This window comes from Helianthus annuus, chromosome 7, assembly GCF_002127325.2.
Source record: "Helianthus annuus cultivar XRQ/B chromosome 7, HanXRQr2.0-SUNRISE, whole genome shotgun sequence".
Lineage (NCBI taxonomy): Eukaryota > Viridiplantae > Streptophyta > Magnoliopsida > Asterales > Asteraceae > Helianthus > Helianthus annuus.
In genome coordinates this window covers 112,138,752-112,151,929 of record NC_035439.2, presented here as the reverse complement: position 1 = coordinate 112,151,929, position 13,178 = coordinate 112,138,752, and positions in this window count along the sequence as shown.

Below are 13,178 nucleotides of genomic sequence, written 5' to 3'. Positions count from 1 at the left end.
TTTTTGTGTAGTGGACATGTGTAATACTGCACATATGTATGTGTACTACACATGTGTATTATTACACATGTGCACTACACAATTTTTTTTTTTTTTGAAAAAAAGTTTTTTTTTTATATATAAAAACTAGAGATTTTTATAAAAAAAATTGAAAAAAAAAATTTTGTGTGTTTTTTAGGCTTTTTTTAGTTAGTTTTCGAGTTTTCACAATAAAAGTGGTTTTCATTTGAACCATCCCCTATATATATATATATATATATATATATATATATATATATATATATATATATATATATATATATATATATATATATATATTGTCACACGAAGACCGAGCTTGTTACTAAAATAAAAGGTAAAAGTAAAAAGGGTTTTTGGTGGGTAAAAAAGGATATGGGTTAAAAAATGAAAAGGTTTAGGCTCAAAGGGGCTAACTAGGGGGAATTTTTTTTCGGGTAGGTGAAAAGAAAAATAAAAATAATGGTGTTGAAAGAAAAAGGGTTAGTCCTAATGCCTCCATCATTTACTTACTTGGGTTTAAGTTGGTAAGGACCGGGAATGAATTGTCGTGGCAAGTTCTAGAGTCGTAAGAACCAAGCGGCTATTCACACAAGAAACGAAAAATGAGCATTTAGTGTAAAGATGTATATTTGTATGCTCAATAAAGGCTCAAAACTCACTTTTGTGGGAATGGGTTTTTATGTGATCAAGTATATATAATCGAATTTTAACTAAGCTTGTCATGTCGTTTTATAATTTTCTAATGTTGGTTCTTTTTATCACGACGCTATCGGTTGTAAACTTATAAAAAATATAACCTTGTTAGTCTTAGAATTCCCAACTTAAACTTAGACAAGTAAAAAAAATGAAAGATTTTTTTGAAAAATTTTTGGGGTGATTAGCGGTTCCAATAGAGTTTTGTGTAAGGCTTGTTATTAGGACTTGCAAAATTCAAGGTTTTAGTATCCCCCCCCCCCTCCACACACTTAAATTACACATTGTCCTCAGTGTGTCCCAAAAATAAATTTTTAGGTTGATTGCATGTGCAAAATGGTGTTAAAAGCAAAATTTTTATGTTACTGGCAGTCTGGGACGGCCCCGTGGTGACCGGGCACGGCCCCGTGTTCAGGTGCCAGTAACAATAATTAAAGAAAAGAAACAGAAGCCTGGACACGGGGGCGTGTTCAGTGAACACGGCCCGTGTCCAGTTACCTGAACTGGGCATTTGTCTGCAGGATGTTCAGCACGGGGCCGTGTTGGCTGGGCACGGCCCGTGCTGAACTTACTGTAATGGAGAAATTGTTGTCGGATGCCCTGTTTTCGTGCATGGGGTGTTGGTTCAAGCTTCCCTTAGTATCCTTCACCATCCCGAGTGTGTTTTATTCCTGCAAATTAAAACTAAACTAGAAAGCATAAAAGTTAAACTAATCTAAAACTAAGGATAGTTCCATGGAATGCCTCCGTGGTGCGCCACGTTTATAATGGTCCTTGGCTAGACCCTCCTTATCGGGTGGTTCTGGCTCATCTTCAATTAGGGGGTCATTATTGCCAAAAGGATATTTCATTGAGCGCTCAAGATCTATGCTCCTTTTAAATGCCCCTAATTGAAGAGGTAGATTGTGGTACTTCCGGTTTTTCAAAGCTTCATGAGTTTTTACAAAAGGTCGTCCCAACACTAGAGGAGCATCATCAAGGATGACAAAGTCAGTTGGGATTACCATTTGATTTGTTTGAACCAAGATATCCTCAACTACATCGATTGATTTTATTATTTTCCGATTAGATAGAAAAATGGGTATTTTAAGTGGAGCAAAATCACTAATACTTAATTTTTCGAAAATGTAATTAGGCATTATGTTAACACAAAGATCTTTATCAATGCTGACATTACTAATAAATGAATTTTGAAAAAAACATGGAACCGGTGTTATGTTAATTTCAAAAGGGTCTTTTCTTATTAGCGAAGTTTGATCATTAGTTAACTTAACACTTACCATTTCTTTAATTTTAGCGTTAGTGTTTAGCTCTTTTAAAAACTTAGCATGAGTTGGTACTAAACAATGATTTTCGAAAGAAGGTGACAAGAGATTAATTTCTTCAAAATTAGACTCTTCTTGAATTTTAACGTTATCGGCCTCACCTTTTTCGTTGTTTAACTCATGTGTCGGTTTTTCACTTATTTGTTCTTCTATTTTTAACTCTTCAACTATCGTTTCTTCTTCGCACTATTGACGCGGCCCGCGTAAGCCCTTGTTATATCTTACGCGGCCCGCCTGAGACCTGCTGTAAGATTTTTCAAATCTTTTTCAATTATTGCAGTTGGCTCTTGGTTTTACGGAGGGGTAACTTTGCATTTTGGGCCTTTCTTATTTACGTACAAGGGCCTCGAGACTTTTACCCATCTTGTTAAGTCCTCGGTTACTTTGTTACTACCCGAAAAGTCATAACTTTCAATGTTGACGCTTTTAACCCCTCATGTACGAATTCGATCATAACTTTCTCATTTGATAACAAAACTTTATGAAATTTATATCGTGCATTGTAGTGAGCATAATTTACTGATAAAAAGCCTCGGGTTTGCTAAAGGGTCACTCAGAGGTGTAACTTAAACATGTTGACACATTTAACCCCTGTAGTTTGTAATTCCTCACTTTCTTCCATATTTAGTTCCGTATGATCCATGATTCATTCGTTTGAAGGTACGAGCATCATGTAGGGTTACTGTAAAGTATATTTATCCTTTATTGACATTTTAAACCCTTGAATTCACATACTTTCTATGTTTGTCAACTTTAGTCCCTCTATATTATTCATTAACACGTTCCAGCTTATGACACGTGTCAATACATTATAGGACGTAAATTTTCGAGGTGTTACACCCCCCGACAGCATCCTCCCAAGCAAAACAAAGAAAACAGAAGACTGAACACGCCCCGTGCTCAGCGAGCACGGGGCCGTGCCCAAGAAGCAGCAGAAAAGACAAACCTATAGAAGCTTCTACTGCCCACCACGGGGCCGTGCCCAGCGGACACGGGGGCGTGGTCAACTTGCTGCAAGCACATTTATTGTAATTGCGAATTACAATTAATGAAGAGAGAGAGTGTCAGATGGACACGGGGCCGTGCCCAGCGGGCATGGGGCCGTGCCCGAGCTTTTGTTCAGCCTATAAATAGGAGTGTTTGGAGCTCTTCCAACTGATCCCTTGGCACACCACCTCTCTCACACTTCACCCACCACCCACCACCATCACAACACCATCATCCACCACCATCATCCATTGTCCATCATAGAGTGTGTGAGTCGTCTCGAGATCCAAGATTGATCGTAAGAGTTCTTGACAATCAAAGGCCATGTTTGCCTAAGTCTCTTACATCACTTGGTGAAGACGAGTGTTTAGTGTAATACTTTTTATTTTTAATCTTTTGCACTTTTTAATTGGTTTTGTATTAATGACTTTAATTACTAGTTTCTTATGTTGAAGGTGATTCTTCCTTATCGTTTGTCCGTGGTGTGTTGGCATTATTTTACTGTCTATATAAAATAAAAGATTTTCACCATTCATATCTCCACGGTCTATATGGAGGTATGTTGGCTACTTGGTCGGGGGTTAAGGGAACGGTTTGGTAAGAGTCTTGCCATTGTTCAGTGATGTGCGTTGGTGTGTATATATTTTAGATATATATTTTAAGCCCTTTTTACACTTTTTAGTCAAGTTTTAAATTTATAAAACACGATATTTACTAACACTAAACACACATATGGGCAAGTGCACCCTTCGTGGACGTAGTATAGTGTTGGTAAGATACCGAGGTCGTCCAAGGACACAAGAGCTTTTAGTACCGGTTTATCCTCAACGTCTAATCAAATCAAAATGTTAGAAAAAGATTTTTAAACTAAGAAAATAAAACTAACTAAAATGCTGAAAAGTAAAAGAAAAATAAAAACAGATAGACAAGATGAATCACTTGGATCCGACTCGTGTGTTAGTATAACCTTTGATTATTTTCGCACTTTTGCACTTCTTTAAGAGATTATCTTAGTTATTGTAGTAGGCCCCTCTTTTGAAGGCGACGTTACCCTCAACCCAGTAGTTTGAGTCAGCAAGGATACAATCCTAAAGGGTTGGATTATTGAAAGATAATTAATTAAGTTATTAATGCAAATTATGGTAGGCCCCTCTTTTGGAGGTGACGTCACCCTCGACTAAGTAGTCTGAGTCAGCAGGGATACAGTCCTAAATAGCCGGGTTATAGTATTAATAGTAGTTAACTTATGAGGGGATCAAAGAGTTTGGACCCCCGCCATCCAATACCTTTGGGTATTGAAGGAGGTCCTACTAAATTTGACCCAGGTCCCTTGCAGGACCTCTAAACGCTGAACAAGGGCAAGACCCTTACCAAACCGTTCCCTTAACCCCCGACCAGGTAGCCAACATACCTCCATATAGATCGTGGAGATATGAATGGTGAAAATCTTTTATTTTATATAGACAGTAAAATAATGCCAAGACACCACGGACAAACGATAAGGAAGTATCACCTTCAACATAAGCAACTAGTTATTAAAGTCATTAATACAAAACCAATTAAGAAGTGCAAAAGATTAAAAATAAAAAGTATTATACTAAACACTTGTCTTCTCCAAGTGATGTAAGAGACTTAGGCAAACATGGCCTTGATTGTCAAGAACTCTTATGATCAATCTTGGATCCCGAGACGACTCACACACTCTATGATGGACAATGGATGATGGTGGTAGATGATGGTGTTGTGATGGTGGTGGGTGGTGGATGAAGTGTGAGAGAGGTGGTGTGCCAAGGGATGAGTTGCAATGAATCCAAGCACTCCTATTTATAGGCTGAACAGAGGCCTGGGCACGGCCCCGTGCCTGTCTGACACTATCTCTCTTCATTAATTGTAATTCGCAATTACAATTAATACGCCTGCCGTACTTTGGGCACGCCCCCGTGTCCACTGGGCACGGCCCCGTGGTGAGCAATAGAAGCTTCTACAGGTTTGTCTTTTCTGCTGCTTCTTGGGCACGGCCCCGTGCTCGCTGAGCACGGGGCGTGTTCAGCCTTCTGTCTTCCTTGTTTTGCTTGGGAGGATGCTGTCGCGGGGTCAGGCAGTCCACTTATGTTCCTTTTCTTGTATTTATGTTAGATTTAGCTGTCTTTTTGCTTCTTTTGTTAATTTGAGCTCATTTAATCCTGAAAATACAAAAGGAAGACAAAAACATACTTTTTCCAACATTAGAACTTAAAAAGGGTTAGTTTTATGCCCCATTTGATGTAATTTATATGTTGCATTTTACACACATCATTCAGTGTATAGATCCTGCAAAGGACCTGGGTCAAATTTAGTAGGACTTCCTTCAAAACCCAAAGGTATTGGATGGCGGGGGTCCAAACTCTTTGATCCCCTCATAAGTTAAACTACTATTAAAACTTTAACCCAACTACTTAGGACTGTATCCCTGCTGACTCAGACTACTTAGCTGAGGGTAACGTCGCCTTCAAAAGAGGGGCCTACCACATTATGCATTAATAACTTAATTAATTATCTTTCAATAATCCGACCCTTTAGGATTGTATCCTTGCTGACTCAAACTACTGGGTTGAGGGTAACGTCACCTTCAAAAGAGGGGCCTACTACAATAACTAAGACAATCTCTTAAACAAGTGCAAAAGTGCGAAAATAATCAAAGGTTACACTACACACGAGTCGGATCCAAGTGATTCATCTTGTCTATCTGTTTTTATTTTTATTTTATTTTTCAGCATTTTAGTTAGTTTTATTTTCATAGTTTAAAAACCTTTTTCTAACTTTTTGATTTGATTAGACGTTGCGGATAAACCGGTACTAAAAGCTCTTGTGTCCTTGGACGACCTCGGTATCTTACCAACACTATACTACGTCCACGACGGGTGCACTTGCCCATATGTGTGTTTAGTGTTAGTAAATATCGTGTTTTATAAATTTAAAACTTGGGTAAAAAGTGTAAAAAGGGCTTAAAATATACATCTAAAATATATTACACCTAACACGCATCAAGTTTTTGGCGCCGTTGCCGGGGACACAAGGATTTTAAGAAAGCTTAAATCGACGGCCTAATCTGTTGTTCAAAACCTTTTTAAACCGCGCGCACATTTTTCTGCATTTTAATTTAGTTTGCATTTACAGTAGCCTGAACACGGGACTGTGTTCAGTGAACACGGGGCCGTGCTGCATATTTTTCATTAAACGCCCAAATACAGAGTCTGAACACGGGGTCGTGCTCACTGAACACGCCCCCGTGCTCAACGAGACCAGTAACTTTTATTAAAACGCCCAGATACAGACCCTGAACGGGGCCGTGTCCAGCCTCTGTTTCCGTTTTTATTTTCTATTTTCTGGTCCCGAGACTCAGTTGTGGTATGTTGAGTGATCCCCATGGATCAATACTCAGGAGGCTACAACTACACCTATGAGGAGGATGATTACATGAGAAACTATTGCACTAATCGTGGAAACCCGCACTCGGTACAATATTATAACTTATTTCAGCCATCCAATTCATACAACTATTATGAGGAGCCCAGGTACGAGCCATCGACTTCATACACATCCTATGAAGACCAAATGTATGAACCTTCTTCCTCATACTCATATTTTGATGAACCAAGGTATTAGCCTTCATACTCATACTTTGAGGAGTCAAGATATGAGCCACCACCTTCATACACTTATTATGAGGAACCATGGCATGAACAACCCACCTCATATGAGTACTATGAAGAACAAAATTACGACCCTTATCCACCAAATACTTACAATGAAGAACAATGGTGTGAACCATCTACTTCATATGGGTACTATAAGGAACCAAGGATCCAACAACCGGATTCGAGCTTTGAGGATCCCAATCCTTTCTCTATCACCGAAGTGACCGATAGCATATTAGAACACATTAAAACTATCGAACGTTGCATAAAAGAATCTCGCGCAACGGAAGAGGAGTCCCGCGCAAAAGAAGAATTAAATAAAGAAACGATAGTTGAAGAGTTAAAAATAGAAGAACAAATAAGTGAAAAACCGACACATGATCTAAACAACGAAAACGGTGAGGCCGATAACGTTAAAATTCAAGAAGAGCCTAATTTTGAAGAAATTAATCTCTTGTCACCTTTTTTCGAAAATCATTGTTTAGTACCAACTCATGCTAAGTTTTTAAAAGAGCTAAACACTAACACTAAAATTGAAGAAATGGTAAGTGTTAAGTTAACTAATGATCAAACTTCGCTAATAAAAGAAGACCCTTTTGAAATAAACATCACACCGGTTCCATGTTTTTTTTTCAAAATTCATTTATTAGTAACGTCACCATTGATAAAGATCCTTGTGTTAACATAATGCCTAATTACATTTTTGAAAAATTAAGTATTAGTGATTTTGCTCCACTTCAAATACCCATTTTTCTATTCAATCGGAAAGTAAAAAAATCAATCGGTGTAGTTGAGGACGTCTTGGTTCAAACAAATCAAATGGTTATTCCAACCGACTTTGTCATCCTCGATGACGCTCCTCTAGTGTTGGGAAGACCTTTTGTAAAAACTCATGAGGCTTTGAAAAACCGGAAGTTTAATAATCTACCTCTTCAATTAGGGGCATTCAAAGATCTTGAGCGTTCAATGAAATATCCTTTTGGCAATAATGACCCCCTAATTGAATATGAAGATGAGCCACCCGGTATAAGTGAAAAGATTGACCACTTTGTTGAAAAAGAGGTCGCCATAGAACAAACCTTTAAAGTTCTTGACCTAGATGAGCCCCGAAATAAGGAGTCTCCTAAAGACTCACCCCTTGAGCTCAAAGAACTCCCAAAAGGTTTGGAATATGCTTTTCTAGACAAAGATGGTAATTCACCTGTAATTATTTCGTCTAAATTAAATAGTGTAGAAAAAGAAAAATTAATTAGACTTTTGAAAAAACAGAAAAACGCGATCGCTTGGAAGCTTGTAAAAATAAAAGGAATAAGCCCTTCCATGTGCACGCACAAAATTCTGATGAACGATGACTACAAGTCAGTAATACAACCACAAAGGAGAGTAAATCCAAATGTCCAAGAGGTGGCTAAAAATGAGGTCATCAAACTACTTGACGCCGGACTTATTTATCCTATCTCCGATAGTCCATGGGTAAGTCCCGTCCAAGTAGTCCCAAAGAAAGGAGGTATGATGGTAATAACTAATGAAAAGAATGAATTAATACCAACAAGAATCGTCACAGGATGGAGAGTTTGTATAGACTATAGACGATTAAATGAAGCAACAAGGAAAGACCACTTTCCTTTGCCCTTCATTGATCAAATGTTAGAACGACTATCCGGTCATAAATTTTACTGTTTCTTGGATGGTTTTTCAGGTTACTTTCAAATTCCAATAGCACCTGAAGACCAAGAAAAGACAACTTTCACATGCCCCTACAGAACTTTTGCTTATCGACGCATGCCATTTGGTCTATGTAATGCACCTGCAACATTCCAACGTTGCATGGTGGCCATTTTCCATGATATGATAGAAAAGACAATGGAAGTCTTCATGGACGACTTTTCTATCTTTGGAGATTCATACGACCAATGCCTCGATAACCTCGAACGAATGATATCCCGATGTGAGGAATCTAACCTCGCCCTTAACTGGGAAAAATGTCATTTCATGGTAACAGAGGGAATAGTACTCGGTCACAAGATCTCGAGCGAAGGAATGGAAGTTGATCGAGTAAAAATAGACACAATTTCTCGATTACCTCCCCCCTCCTCCGTTAGAGCAATCAGAAGTTTCTTAGGGCATGCCGGATTTTATAGACTGTTTATCAAAGACTTTTCAAAAATTTCAAGACCTTTAACAAAATTACTTGAAAAAGATGCGCCTTTCATCTTTGAAAAGGATTGCAATCAAGCATTTCTAATCCTCAAGGAAATGCTAGTCAATGCACCTATCATGATAGCGCCCGATTGGAAATTACCTTTCGAAATCATGTGTGATGCAAGTGACTTTGCCGTTGGAACAGTCTTGGGACAAAGAAAAGAAAAGCATTTCCACCCAATTTATTATGCTAGTAAAACACTTAATGATGCACAAGAAAATTACACAACCACTGAAAAAGAACTACTAGCTGTGGTATTTGCTTTTGATAAATTTCGTTCTTACCTTGTTCGTTCTAAAACTGTAGTTTATACAGATCATGCAGCCATCCGATACCTCTTCAAGAAACAAGACGCAAAACCCCGTTTGATCAGGTGGATTCTACTCCTCCAAGAATTTGATATTGAAATCAAAGACAAAAGGGGAGCAGAAAACACTGCAGCAGATCATCTTTCACGCCTAGAAGACCCAGCTTTGGAGGCAACCAGGGACGAGCAAATCAACGAAAAATTCCCAACAGAGTCCCTGGAAATGGTGGAATGTAGACAAGAACCATGGTATTCCGACTACGCTAACTACTTAGCTAGCGGTATAGTCACCAAAGGATGGCCACATCACCAAAGAAAGAAATTCTTTGCTGATGTAAAGCATTACTTTTGGGAAGACCCTTATTTTTTCAAAATGTGTGCCGACCAACTCATCCGAAGGTGCGTACATGGCAGCGAAGCACGAAGAATTCTCCGCCATTGTCATGAAGGTCCATATGGAGGACATCATGGTGCCTCCAGTACCGCACGAAAGGTATTTGAGTCAGGATTTTATTGGCCGACCATTTACAAAGATACGTAAAATCTTGTCAAGACATGTGATGCTTGCCAAAGATCAGGTAATATTTCTTCCAAAAACGAAATGCCACAAAATGGCATTCTCGTTTGTGAAATTTTTGATGTGTGGGGACTCGATTTCATGGGACCTTTCCCACCGTCAAAAGGAAACAAATATATACTTGTGGCAGTCGATTACTTGTCTAAATGGGCCGAGGCCGAGGCACTTCCAACAAAGGATGGAAGAGTAGTGGTAAGATTTCTGAAAAAATTATTCTCTCGTTTTGGAACACCTAAAGCATTAATAAGTGATAGAGGTACCCATTTTTGCAATCATCAACTCGAAAAAATCTTAACGAGATATGGGGTCTATCACCGGGTCTCAACAACATATCACCCTCAAACAAACGGACAAGCCGAAGTGACTAATAGAGGTTTAAAACGAATACTTGAAAAAACCGTAGGTTTAAATAAAAAGGAATAGGCCGATAAATTAGATGATGCTTTATGGGCCTTTCGAACTGCTTATAAAACCACTATAGGCACAACCCCATCTAAGCTCGTCTATGGAAAAATTTGTCATTTGCCAGTAGAAATAGCTCACAAAGCCTACTGGGCAATAAAAAATGTGAACTTAGATTTAGAAATTGCAGGTAAAAATCGATTTTGTTAAATAAATGAACTAGACGAACTAAGGAATTATGCATACTCTAACTCGGAAATTTATAAGGAAAGAATGAAAAATTTAAACGATAGATACATTAAACCTAATGAATTTCGAGTGGGAGATCTGGTTCTATTGTTTAATTCACGACTTCGATTATTTCCGAGTAAACTAAAATCTAGGTGGTCAGGACCTTTTTCGATCACCCATATTTTTCCTCACGGTGCAGTAGAAATTAAATCTCGAAATGGAATTCCATTCAAAGTCAATGGCCAACGACTGAAGCTCTATCGGGGATCCATTGAGGATGAAGAGGAAGAGATCTCGCTTCAAACGGTCGACGAGTAAAAGGCATCCACATCATACCTGGTATGTTACGAACAAGTGGGTAAACATCGAAATCGGTAAGTCTTCTAACCAAGTTTTTGGGAAAACCGGGCACTCACACGAGCAAAAAAAAAATTTCAAAAACTTTGCTCGGCACGGGGCCGTGTCCGCGCAACTGTTGGGATAAAACCCTCTTTTCATATCAGTTACATCATTCCACACGCCCCGTTTCCCCGAAAAACGCTCTGGTCCGGGCGATTTTCCGCAGATTTCCGACGTCTCCTCTCATTCTAACAACATCAAGATGTCGCAGAAGTTCACAAGATTCAACGCAAATGAGCTCGATGCTAGGGCTAGATATGGCATACTTCAAACAAGAGCAGAAGAATACCCAAGGCAAGCATGCACGGACCTCTTAGCCATGGTGAACCAACTTGACCGGTTCAACAACCTCGTTATCGGACCACTAAGGGTTGCCCTAACCACTCGACTTCGATCAGTACACGAGTGCACTTTGGAGTTCTACAGTACCTTCACCTTCACTTCAAGGTGTGGCCCGTTCGACAATGAGGGGGTTGCATTTCGATGTGGTGGGACTAGGTACTCGATCTCTATGGCGCAATTCGGGGCAATAGTGGGGCTGTACTCAGAAGAGGATTCGGGAAGTGAAGAAAACACCGGAGGAATGCGAGAGTTGGATGAGAATGAACGCCAAGCCGCATGGGCTCAGATTGGTGATGGGTTCTACAATCCGAGCAGCACTAAGAGTACTAAGCTAAGGGATCCCCTTTATCGCTACATTCATAGGCTCCTCACTTACTCTCTTAGTCAAAGACATGACAGCAGCGGCATTGTTGGGTTGAGAGATTTGGTAGTCCTCCACTGCATTCACACCCGAAGACCCCTCTATGTTCCATTCCTCCTACTCCGGAACATGCATCTGAACCGGCTTGCTCATGCACCAACCCCTATCTTCTATGGGGGATGGGTGTACCGCCTCTTCAAGCACTTCACGCGCATACCTAGGTCTTTCGAAAGGACCCATGGTCAGGGCGGGTGGATGTGCACATCTGTCGCGCCATGAACCTAATCTATGAGGCGGAAGACGGATCGGTAAGCTTTCAGAGGATGCAAGGCCATGCATGGAACCCGCAAGAGGCGCTAGTCCTTCACGCTCCACCTCCCCAATACCAGTACCAACCCCACGGTGACCCGGGCCAGTCCTCCTCACAAGGGGGTGGTTTTCCTAACTTTCAGAGTGTACATGATCTTTTGCAGGAAAACCTTATGTGCACCAGGAACACCTACAACCTCGCCAACAACACATACCACCGGGTCGGAGCCATTGAAAGAAACATCACCGATATCCAAGATGACATCGGAAGCATCCGGGAGTATATGGCGGGGCACGGGGAAGGAGGTGATGACAGTGATGAAGACATGGACTAGGCGGGTGGAGTAGGAGTAGGAGCGGCTGGTTGGTGATCCCACAGGTTAAATTCCCTTTCTATCGAACAATTTCCGGCCTGCGTGCCGAAGTGTTGAACAATTTACTTTTCCTAACTTATTTTTATTTTCTGCTTTTGTTTTTACCTTTAACTTGATGGTCTGGATGCTTAACTTGCTAATTTAGGACGTTTGGTATTGTTTGGTGTAGTATTTACTGATAAAACAGGTACAAACGAGGCTTAGAGTGCTAAACATTAGTACTACTAAAGCCAGGACAGGAAAACCGGAGAAAGAAACCTGTTTTTCAGCCTTGCAGACTGTCCACACGGGGTCGTGTCCGGCCGACACGCCCCCGTGCCCACCTCCCAGACCTGCTGTTTGTTTAATTTCCACATATTTTTGCCAGACACGGGGTCGTGCCCAGCCAACACGCCCCCGTGTCCATCTTCTGTAAGTTTTTGTTACTGGCAGTTGAACACGGGGTCGTGTCCAACCGACACGGGGCCGTGTCCAGGATGCCAGTATCATAAAATTTTGCTTTTAACACCATTTTACACATTCAATCAACTTAAAAACTTATTTTTGGGACACATTGAGGACAATGTGTAATTTAAGTGTGGGGGGGGGGGGATGCTAAAACCTTGAATTTTGCAAGTCCTAATAACAAGCCTTACACAAAACTCTATTGGAACCGCTAATCACCCCAAATTTTTTTTCAAAAATTTTCATTTTTTTTTACTTGTCTAAGTTTAAGTTGGGAATTCAAGTTCTAACAAGGTTATATTTTTACAAGTTTACAACCGATAGCGTCGTGATAAAAAGAACCAACATGAGAAAATTACGAAAAGGCATGACAAACTTAGTTAAAATGTGATTATATATACTTGATCACATAAAAAAAACCTTTCCCACAAAAGTGAGTTTTGAGCTTTTAACGAGCATACAAATACATATCTTTACACTAAATACTCATTATTCGTTTCTTGTGTGAATAGCCGCTTGGTTCGTA